The sequence below is a fragment of the Microtus oregoni genome, unplaced genomic scaffold (assembly GCF_018167655.1).
Source record: "Microtus oregoni isolate MIOR12 unplaced genomic scaffold, Mior012 000018F_ref0000195, whole genome shotgun sequence".
NCBI classification, from domain to species: Eukaryota; Metazoa; Chordata; class Mammalia; order Rodentia; family Cricetidae; genus Microtus; species Microtus oregoni.
The window spans coordinates 5,423,483-5,435,687 of NW_024543077.1; the positions used below are offsets into that span (position 1 = coordinate 5,423,483).

At 42.9% G+C, this 12,205-nt stretch overlaps 1 protein-coding gene across 1 annotated transcript in view; it reads left to right on the forward strand.

The window, feature by feature from the left end:
* Positions 1 to 595: 595 nt before the first annotated feature.
* The window catches only part of Slc26a5 (solute carrier family 26 member 5), a 55,933-nt gene continuing 44,323 nt past the window's right edge, over positions 596 to 12,205 (forward strand). Inside the window, exon 1 of the mRNA XM_041668304.1 lies at positions 596 to 626. The gene's annotated coding sequence lies outside the window, so the exon portion shown is untranslated. The remainder of the gene's footprint in view (positions 627 to 12,205) is intronic.

A 12,205-nucleotide genomic window follows, 5' to 3' on the forward strand; every position in this document is an offset into this window, starting at 1 on the left:
TAATCTTCTTCAAACACGACGGCTGGTTTGTAAATTCAAACTCCAAGGCCTGCAAAAAAAAAAAAAAAAAAAAAAAAAAAAAAAAAAAAAAAAAAAAAAAAAAAACCACCTGCTGGCGGAGTCGCTATTTGCAAGTCAAGTGTTCATCAAGGCAGCTCGTCAAAGCTTAAAGAAAAATACCTTCACCTGTCATTCAGTGTTCCCTATAATTTAAAGTGGTTCGATGGCCGAGTCGGCAAATGATTGTACTATTTTTCACTCACATAACACCAAGCCACACTTTGTGTAGAACGCCACAGCAGCCTCCTCGAAGCTACTCAAAACCTTCGCTGACAAACACGCCCTGTGAGCAGGAAAGCGAGCGCCGGCCCTGTAATCGGGGGCTTGCGAGTAATTTTACCCAGGTCTAAGTTTCCTTGCGCATCTTAGAAAGTTCGAGGTGTTTGCGAGGGGACCCGTGGGGAGCAGGGAAACCCGGATTTCGGGCTCCGAGGCGGGGCGGGCTCGAGTTACTGCTGCACTCCTGGCCGGGCCACTCGCGCCTCCTCCGAGAGAGCTCGCAGCAAGGCACAGAGCGGTGCACACCGCGGTGGCGGCTCCGCCCAGCGCAGCCCCGGGCAGCGCCGGTGAGTACGCGGGTGGCCGGGGTCCCGGGCTCTCTGGACCCGGGGCTCTGACTGTCACCGCCACTTCTACAGGTCTGTCCCTCTGCCTGACTCTTGTTCTCTTTTCCCACTAACGGCCAGCACAACTGACTTGCCGGTGTGCCTCATATGTTCCCAACCCCTGCAGGGTAAGATTATCAAGAAGCGCTTTCATCTACAAAGTTCCCCGAGAGCCCCGTTTGCCTCTCAGCTGCTTCGGGATGCTTTGTCGGGAGGAACCTCTTGGGGCTCTTTGATGCTCACCTTGTATTCCTCATTCATGGTTTCCAGTACACCCTGAGCTGGCCTCGTCTTTGCTTGCCTCGCTGTGGCCAGCATCCAGCGACCCTCTTTAGCTTGTTTGTAGCCACGTAAAACTTAACAAAGCAAAGCCTGTGTCTTCTCTGAAGACCAGCTACCTCCCGTTTAGTCGGCGTCTGCCTATTCTGGGAGGCCCTCTAAATAAAGCATGAACCTCTGTCCTCCACTTCTCAGTTAGTGTAGCGAGCTTCTATGAACTGTCTTGCCCTGAAATGTGGTGTTGGTCTCCTGCCCAAGCATCCTATGCTCACCAAATCACTTAGATGCAGGTTGTCTACTGTGGTGACGTGGTGGTGTTTGTAGCTGGTAGGGACCCCTAGTGTAAAAACAAACTTTATTTGTCCTAACTGCCTCCTTTAACTGGTCCATCTCTGCCCAGCACACAAAGTGAACTTTCATGGTGAGCTTAGCATGTAAGACAGAAAAACTGCCAGGGTCTGCCGGCCCTGGTCAGTCAAGAAGTGGGGTCTTGTGGTACCACTGGAACTAGAATTAAACCGTAATAATAATGATTTGGGGGAAGATTCAGCTGTTTCTTATTGGGAAACTGGGGATGGCGTGCATTGCATATCAATGTATACTGGGAGTGTCCAAAAACGTTGTTACTATGATAGGACTTTGACATCTACAAATAGATTGGGCCTCCTTCATTGCTATCCTGGGATGCACGAGGCCTGTAGGTTAATTGTAGCTGAAGGCTTGGGTACTAACAGGACATGGAAATTAGGAAACCCTGAAATACGCAATAGAAAGTCTCTACATTTAAAAAAAAAAAACAAAAAAAAACAAAAAAAAAAACTTTGAATTTGTGGGTAAGAGAGAGGGCTGGGGACCAAGCTCGGGCCCTGGCACAAGCCTGTCCCTACACTGAGCTGCCGTCCTGGCTAAAATACACTCTTCTGTCAACCCAGCCTTCTAATTATAAGCGCAGAGAATTGCCTTGTTTCAGAAGACCTTGGCGAGTGGAGAAAATGAATTGCAGTGAAGGATTCCTGGGTAGGGTTGCCGACTGATAGTGTAAGTGCCCTGCTGGACAGCTTTCTGGGTCGTTAAGTAACACCAGGAGCCCCGCTCTGCCGCGGCCGCAGCACTGCCCCCTTCTCTCCTTAACTAATGTGAAACTGGACAGAGTTACATGGTCTTCATTAATTTACGAGTGATACCGAAGAATTGACTCAATCCGAGGATTTCAGTGTCTTCTGTGTGGGGGTGCTTTTCTAAGAGCTAAAGGATGAACTTGGGGAACTAAGAAGGTGTAGATGTAAGGTTGCCCGGTCTCTTTGATTGACAGTCCAATTTCCAGCTCATTTGTAAAGCCTTCTGGATATTCTAATGTGTCTTGTAATATTTTTTTTTTTGCCCTTGCACATGTCAATGGCTCCAAAGAAAATGGTTTTCTAGGATATACCCTGATGTTTGTGTTGTCATTAATACAGTTACAATCAATGGGAAAAGTGAGAAATTATGTTTTTCCTTTGCTCTGCTTTCCAACGAGCAAACTCTTCAAACAAAATCAAAATGGGTACAGTTAGTCTTCCAGGGTCTCCACACTGTATTTTTGTCTAAGTCTCAATTTCATGAAATGTTTTATTTTATTTTATTTAAACTCAGACTCGTGTAGCCCAGACTAATGTTCAACTAGATAGCCAAGAGTTGGCCATTATGCCTTCGAAATGCTGGGGTTACCAAGTTACACCACCATGCCTAACTCATGCAGCTTTGGGGGTCGAACCCAGAGTTTCCTGTATGCAAGGCAAGCACTCTATTGAGCTGTGACCTTAGCCCCTCCTGAGTTAAGACCTTTGAACATAAAATCGTTCATTGTAGACACAAGGATCACCAGAGTAACCCTTGAAAACCAGTGGCTATAAACCCATAGTCTGGTGATGCTCAGAATTTCATCTCTAGGAAGCTGCATGCACTCTAAGTATTGCAGACTTCCCAGAAAATCCAAGTCATGGAACACCTAACAGGACAGATAGGTGTATGTGGGAGGAAACAGACTTGAAGTTGGGATGTAGATACAATTCCACAACTGAATGGATACAAGTTAATTACTGTCAAACAGAACAATCTGAGCCCTGGAGTTGTCTTCTGGGAATGAGGTGTACCAATTGCATCATTTGGGAGACTAGAAAGGCTGACTAATTTTGTAATTGAGCAAGATCACTTTTTATGTTAAAAAATATCCAGGCACCACCAGATCTCATGTATCACAAGTGTGCACCGCCATACCCAAAACTCTCCCATCCTTCTGTTTTTCTTGCTGTCCTCAAGAGAAAAAAAACTGCTTCCCAAAAGCTTTGCTTCCAATACTGTCAGGGCTCAAATCCATAAGCCCAGATACTCTTGAAGCTGGGACAAAAAGTATCACAAGTTTGAAGCTAGCCTGAACAATCTAGGAGACCCCTCCAAAGAAAGGGGACTAGGGATGTCAGTGTGTGGTAGAGTACTTATCTAGACAGTATAAAGTTGTGGCTTTGATACACAACAACACACACCCTGAGCTTTGTCTCTCAAACACCTTCACTGTTTATTAAGACAAATATTCATTTTGGTTTATATATCATTAAGCATTATATGCCATATTGTGGCGTATAATATAAACCATTGTGACAAGAGTAACTACGTCTCGGAAGGGGATGGTAAAGGGATAGGGCCGAAGAAATGGTTCAGAGAGTAAAGATACTTGCCATCAGGACTGCTACCAAATTTGATCCCTGGAACTCATATGGTAGAAAGAGAACCAGCTCCCTCGGGTTGCCCTCTGACTTCCAGGTGTATACTGTGGCATGAATGCCCCCGCTACACACAAAATAAGTACATTTAAAAAGAAATAAAAGTTTTAAGGAAAAGCTTGGATAAAAAGAGTACAAAATATTCTGGACATAGTTCCTTTCACAGAACAAACAGGAGAATCCCGGGCTAATTTTCCTTTCTTCTTGGCGTAGGGGACAGTGTACTGTCCCTTTGCCTGTCCTCAGCCTGGACCGCAGTTTACTGTCCTGAGCCTGGAGCTCCAGTTTGATTGTCATCCCCTGCCCCTTGTGCTATACATTGGATCTGGGTGAGTAAAAGGCTCCCGGAAACACCTACATGCAGGTCACAAGTAACAGCAGATTGTGCTTGACCCAAAGGAATCCGTGTGTTTTCTGTAGGCCAAGATCACACACCACTGTTTGGAAGGAAAGTGTGAGAACATGCCAGAGCTTACTCTCTCTTTTTAACTTTGATCAGGATTAAGCTAACTATTTTTATAGATCCATCAGCTTTGGCTTAACCCTGTCCTTAATGGCTAATGGTCAAGTCTAACATATAATGGAGAGAAGTCACAGGATGAGTAAATCCATGAAGGTCATGGCTTTAGTCTACTACCTAGGCATATGCATGTGGGTGAGTCACAGTGCTGTATGGAACAATAGGATACCATATGAGACCAGTGACCATGGGTTCTCAAACACATGGAATTCTGTTGTGCTTGGATTGCCTAGGAATTTACTTTAATTTTTTATGTTTTGCTTTTCTTTGCTTTTTTGAAACAAGGTTTCTCTGTATAGCCCTATCTGTCCTGGAACTAGCTCTGTAGACCAGGCTGCCCTCAGACTCACAGAGATCCGCCTGTCTTTGCCTCCCAAGTGCTGGGATTAAAGGCGTGCGCCACCACTGCCCATCTGAAATATTATTTTTGAGGCAAGTGTTCTGATTTCATTGGCCTGGTAGTCCAAGCATCTCTAGTTTTTTAAAGTTCCTTGAAGAAATACTAACGTCCAGTTAAGACAGAAGATCACCGAAAACTGACCTGAGACCCTGACCTTGTGCACAGAAGCAAGCCTTCAAAATCCCCACCACACACAGCCTGCGCCAGCACCACGCACACCAAGTGCTCACCATGCATACACAAGCTCTTCACAGCTGCTGTCCAAGCCAGTGTCCAAGCCAGTGTCTGGAGGCACAGGGCGGCGCCTTCTCTCCTCTCTACCCCCACAATGCTTTGCTGAGTCCTCAGCTCCCCCCCGTCTCTTTGCATGGTGAAACTCTGCCTATCTGTGTTGATCAGCTGTTTTGAAGGGCTCCCAGGAATGATAGCATCTCTCTGGGTATCCATGCCAGTGTTTAAGAGCCCCTTGAAACCGCCTAGAAGTGACCCGCGATTGTGGGGTGGGGAAGGCAGGCGTCAGCGAGGAATAAAGGTAATCACCTTGATTGTCGCTGAAATGTGAGTTTCTGGGGCCAAGGGGAGATAAAAAGCGATCCTCGCGCCTTTCTCGTGTGGCCAGAGACTATTGAATTTCCAGACCAGGAGAGGAAACAAGAGCACAGCGCTTACCTCACCTCACTTACTGGGACCGGACCTGATCTTCCTGCCCCTGCCCTGTAATCCTGCAGTTTTCACACTTGAAAAGCTACTCTTTGATTTAGAGATGACTTATTGAACTCTGTGACCCACTATTATTAATCTTACCCTTTGTTCTCCTTTACTCCTTTCTTTATATCCTAAGTTACATAGACTACAAGGGAAAACACATATGTAAGACTGTCAGGTTATCAAGGAAGAAAGAGAACCCAGGTAAGAGGCAGGCAAGCGGCGAGGAACTACATTTAATTTCCCTCCCCCAACCCCACCTCCTCCTGTGTGTTCTACAGCTTTCTACCCCACCTGTGTCGGGACAGGTGAACTCAAAAGACTCACGATTCTCGTGCTCGCCCTGTGGGCTTCCGTACATGGTGTGTGGAGTGGAGCTCCATCGGTAAACTGGCATCGCAGGCATGGTTGATCTGATTCAGTTGGCCAACCCCGGGGTCTTATTTAGCTCTTGAGAATGTCTGGGGTTTGAGGATTTCTTTTTTTCTGGAGTGGGGATTTGCTTGCACCAAGTTTCTTAACTGATACCAGAAACCTAAGGCCTGCAGGACCTGCTCTCCCCAACCCCTTCAGCCTCCATAAAGACAAACTCAGGATTGGATTCATCTGATAAGCTTGTTGCTAACTGTAAAATGTCGTACTACTGAGAACAGGCTGTTTCACTATTTCGTAATTGACTCTTTACCAGGTACTTAAGGCACTAGGAGAAGATGGATTTGTCACCGTGACTTTGGTGCAAACCTTATGATTGCTAAACTCAAAAGCATATTCATAGGGCTACCGACAAGCCTTTGTCCTGCCGTACAGCTGTGTGTTTAAGATTGTGGAAATAATTCGGGTGTCCTTAGGATTATCTTTACTTTTCAGTTTTTGATTCAAAATAATGAAATGCTGTGAAACAATTAAAAATGATAAAATTTCTCAACTAGTCCCTATTTTGTTGAATTAAATTAAATCATATTGAATTAAAATATGATTACATCACTTGCCCCCTTCCCTTTCCTCCCCCAACTCCTTCCTTGTCCTTTAATGTCAAATTTCTGAAAGTAACAGTGGTTTTTATTTTTTCCTCAATCACTTAGTTGTTCAACAGACATCTAATTAATGCCTGCTATACACTCATTTTTATGTAGCTATATTTTTCATGAAGGAAAAAATAAAAGAGTAAAGAAAAGAAAGTACAATGTAGGATAGACAGCAATGGTTGCACAGAGGGGAAATAACTGGAGAGAAAGCAATAGGAGAGGTGAAAAGTTAGCCTCCAGTGAGTGATTTCACACGTAACATGTGCAATCCGCATAAACTGGACCCTGTGAATTATAAGGTAGGTAGGTAGGTAGATAGATGATAGATAGATAGATAGATAGATAGATAGATAGATGATAGATAGATAATAGACAGACAGATAGATAGACAGACAGATAGATAGACAGACAGATAGATAGATGAGAGATAGATAGGTAGATAGATAGATAATAGACAGACAGATAGACAGATAGATAGATGATAGATAGATAGGTAGATAGATAGATAATAGACAGACAGATAGATAGATAGATGATAGATAGATAGATAGATAGATAGATGATAGATAGGTAGATAGATGATAGATAGGTAGATAGATAGATAATAGACAGACAGATAGATAGATGATAGACAGATAGATAGACAGAGCACACAAGGGAAAAGCATATGAGGAGGGTTGGGGTTGGATATAGGGCAGATCCAAGAGGAGTAAGGGGTAGGAATAGAGGGTGAGTATGATCAAAATATATTGTATGCATGGATGAAAATCCCAAAGACTAAAGATTTTTAAAGATCTAATATTTTATCATATATTTTATATGGGTGTTGTGTCTGCATGTATGTCTATGCACTGTGTGTGTATGTGTGTGTGTGTGTGTGTATGCAGTAACTGAGGGTGGGGGTGTCTTAGATCTCCTGAAAGTGGAGATCTCACAAGTGTTTGTGAACCACCATGTGGGTACTGGGAATCGAACCCAGGTCCTCTGCAAGAGCAGTCAGTGCTCTTAACTGCTGAGCCGTCGTCTCCAGCCCCAGCTAAGGACATTTTTAAGAAGAACTGATGTAAAGACAACCACAAAGAAGCCAGTGATGCTCATGGAAACACACGCACACACTCATGCACACACACACCAAGCATGGACCCATCGGAGATGGAAAATAGGCATGAGTGGGCTGTCTGAAAGCAAAGAGATGAATCAAAGTCTTTGTGGACTAGCTGTACGGACAGCAGTTACCATGTGGGTGTGGACACTACAGGGCACACTCAGCCCTCAGTGTTCATGGAGATGTTATCTGGTGCCCTCCTTATCAAAATCCACAGACACCCATTACTAGGGAAGATGGTATAGAATTTGTATATACTCTACACGATCCTCCGATGGACCTTACGTATTCTTCTACAAATTATTTATAGCATAACAATATAATGTTGATTTTATCTAGAAAGTTGTTTAAGGAGAACGGTAACAAAAAGGCCTGTTCAGGACGGAGACAGCTGTCATTCACTTAAGTTCTTTCTGTGGCTGGTTGGATCTGTAGAGCTTAGAACCCCCAGATACAAAGAGTCAATTGATATTTCTCTTTCTGACATTTAAGAAGAGGGCGAGCCTTCTTGCTGGTTCTTGCCCCTTACCCTAAAGTGAAGCTGTCTACCCACGAGGTCCACTCTGGTGCACAAAGACTTCTCCGTTTTTTGGGGAGTAGAAAACCTAGTTCTGGAATATGTCTAGACAAGGCTGTGGAGAAAGGAAGCACAAATTAGGCAAAAAAAAAAGTTTATGATATTCTGAACTGGGAAAGAAAATATAGAGCCAAGAAGAACCTGCCTGGGAGTAACAAAACATGAAAAGGACTCATCAAAACAAATAATGCTATTGCCAGAGAAGAGAGAATTCAAGAGAAAGAAAAACATTTTTTTTTTTAAAAAAATCTGTGTACCATTAGAATAATTAAAAACATTACTTACAACAACAAAACAAAGTACTATTAAGAAAAAATTAAAAATAAACTAAAAGTATTACAAGAAATGTATACATGTTAGTAAAAAATAGCATTTTATTGTACTTACTCAACATAGTAAGACCCCATCTCATAGTAGTAATAATAAATACTTCTTAGGCTAAAAAGTAAAGTTTTAAAAAAATTATTGATTGTTATCAATTTTGCATGTATATGTGTATGCACATGCATATGTGCCAGGACTGAATCAATCGCAGGGGTTGATTCCCTCTTCTACCACATGGGTTCAAGGAGTCAAACCCTGGTCCTTGGACTTCTCAGCCAGTGACGTTCCCATCATCATCTCTTCAGCCAAAAACAAACACCTAAATCTCCAAGTTGCCTAACAAAGAGATGGGGAGTGTGCCAAGAATGGGGCTAAATGAGAACAATTCAGTCAACCTGCTAGAACTTCAGAAAGAGAAAATAAATAAAAGAGAAGTTGGCTAAGAAATTATAGCCAAAAAGCAAAAAAAAAAAAAATCTATAGTAAAATGGACTCAGCAAATTGTAATGTAGAGATAGATAGATAGATAGATAGACAGACAGACAGGGATACACAACACACACACATATACAGAGAGAGAGAGAGAGAGAGAGAGAGAGAGAGAGAGAGAGAGAGAGAGAGGCGGCCATCAATTTCAGAGGGCCTGGAGATTGAGGGGATGGAGGGAGGAAATGGAAGAGGAAGCGATGTAATAATATTTTAATTTAGAATGTTAGTGTAAACAGGGTTCTATCAAATGAACAAACATCCAGAGATAAAAGTTCCAAAGTCAAGGGCACAGACCTTAGGAACCTTCTGAAAGGAAAGGCCAACGTATCCACGGAAGACAGGCAGAAAGCTTCTCGGGAATGGAGTAGATACTGTGTGAATAAATCTTCCGGTTTTGTTGGGGAACATGATTTCGTACATAGAAATCTAAGCCAGTAAAATCATCGTGTCTGTGTAACAATGAAATGAAGATATTTTCAGACATCCAAAGGGAAAGTTCATCCACTTCTAGCAGCCGAGATCCTGAAACAGTCGCCTGAAGATACGCAAATCAGGGCGAAAGTGAGGAGGAGGATGTGGAATTAAAAACGGTGGAACTGACCCCCCAATACAAAGAAAGTATATCCAATGACGTTGTTGGTTCCCAGGCTCAGGTGCTGGACCCCGTGCTGCCCACCAGGAATCCCAACTACTGAAGAGGCAGGAGCAATTGCAGTCCATTTAAGGCAGAATAGCCAGATCCTACCTCAAAAGCAAAATAATAAATTCCTGGCTGTTAGGAAAATTATGACTGGTAGCATATAAAGTAAAAGATAAATGACTGGGAATTATGTAAATCACATTGAATAGGTAGAACTAGCAATGGACAGTGATCACCGTCATAGTAATGGGACTGCTGGGAGCATCAAGAGCGAGGCTGATTCCCTTCGCTCCCCCAGCACATACAAATACATAGAACGATGACATACAGCAAAGCATTTAAATATCCTGGGATGCATCATGCCAGAAGAATGCAGAAAGCTGTATGAAAAAAACAGTAAATGCAAACCCACACTCAGCACTGCCCAGAGGGGTCTCTCTGGGACTCGGGGTGCTGTGAGGTGAACATGCACACAGCAGACACAGAGCTGGACTTAAACACTGGGACAACCTGCAGCCCAGGGACCGACCTACTCCATTCCCAGAGAACTAGGAGACTGAGCAGCTACACAGGGAAGCAAGTCTTCCAGGCCTTGTGTGGAAAACGGTCGCTCTTGAACAAGCAAACCAGGACTGTGCTGCGCATAAAGTTGACTTCGAAATGGCACTCTTGCTGGGGTTCAGAAACCCCAAACCATAAAGGTAAAAGGCAACAGAAGCGTAGAGGCCCATTACAGACTGCCTTCGTTTGGAATCATCATGACTAACACTTAAGAGGAAACCAGTTAAAGGAAGCTGGATTGATGTCAGCTTGCTGTTTCTGAGGTTGTGGTTCATGCTCACTTGGTTCTGTTGCTCCTGGACGTTAGCATGCTGAGAGAAAAACACAGCAGGAACGTGTACAAAGTAGCGTGGCTCACCCTAGGGGACAGAAAGAATAGGGAGACTTAACAGAGTTCCAGGATAAGGCACAGCCCCCAAGACATGCTGCCAGCCACTCATTTCCTTCTGTCATCTCCCAGAGATCCCACACCCCCACTAACATCGTCAAGTTATTAATCCAGCAGGGTAGTAATTCATTGATTAAGTCAGTATGCACAAGTCTCAGTGTTTGGCTCCACCCATCTGAGAACCAGCCCCTCGACATATGAGCTTTGTCTAGAGGAAATGGTTGATATACAAGTCACAGCAGCCAATGAAGCCTCCAGAGCCCTGGTGGGGTAAACATAAAGTCCAAGGATGCTTTCAATCCATAAGCACACAAAAACGCCCGGAGAACCCGGTGTCTCTTCTTTATCTCATATGTGTTCACAATTTGAAAAACCAATCAACTCCCATAAGGGAATATCGGCATGCAAAGCATTCAGAAGAAAAGTTAAAGTACAGTAATGCATGGCTTTAATCCTGGCACTGGAGAGGCAGCGGCAGGAGGATCTCTGTGAGTTTGAGACCAGTCTGGTCTACAGGGAGAGTTTCAGGATAGTCAGGGTAAAGAGATCCTGTCTCAAAAAGAGAGAAAGGAAGAAAGAGGGAGAGAAGGAAAAGAAAAGAAAAGAAAAGAAAAGAAAAGAAAGAAAAGAAAAAAGAAAAGAGTTGCTGCCGTGAGGACCAGCCTTCAGCCCCTCAGGAATTGAGTTGGTGAACTAATCACTCAACTTGACTTTTCTATCTGAGGAAATAAAACTTAATTCTCAGGGACTGCTGAAAAGGGGAAAAAACACACTCACACTTTTAGGATCTCTGTATCATCCTCTCTCTTCTTTATTTCTTTTCTTACCTCTATCCAGATGTCTCTTCTGTACCTCTCTTAATGTCTTCCTTCTAGCTAACTTTGTTCTTTCTCTTACAGCTTATATATCCCAACAACATCTTTCAAGCAATATAAAAATTACAATGTGGTTACATTCCATTTTTTAAGTGAAGGATTATGATGAATACAGGTGAAAATTAACATGTCACATATCCCTTGCATGGTTAAACATTTTACATACTACAGGTAAAAACGGTCTCCAAGAAACCACACACATTCTTGCTCAAGCAACTTGTTGTAGATTAACAGATGTAAGCAAGCAAGGCGTTTTTCTCAGCCGGTTCTTTTACCGGCAGGCTGCATTTTGTGGTTACAAAGAAAGGATCAATCACTTTATTATATATCTCAAAAGGTAATCTTACAAAAAAAATTGAAAGAATCACAAATCTAAACTTTTGTATATGAAAAACAATCAGTCAGCTCTACTTTAAATTCTCAGGGGACACACTTATTCAGCTACAGGTTTTATATATTTATTTTATATATTTATATTTATATATATAATATATATATAATCAGGAAGCTGAGAGCAGAAATGGGTGCAAAGAATCAATCATCACCCTGATTGCCAGACCATCCCAGCAAGAAAGACACATCAGCTAATAATAACCGAGCTGCTTTGTTCTTGTTTCTTGACCTCAACAAGTCCCTCGCTATGTGCCTTTCTAAAATTTAAATTGTTCCTCAAGGTTTTCTATGTTAAAGCTATTAACAGGAGCAGCTTAACCTAACCTTAAGTCATTATTTAAAGCTTTTTTTTTTAGCTATGATGCAACCAAAACTTATGAACATATCTCTCCCAAAATTAAGAATAAAAGAACTTGAAGCCTGGTGATGGTGACACACACCTTTAATCCCTTTAATCCCAGCACTCAGGAGGCAGAGGCAGGCAGATCTCTGTGAGTCCA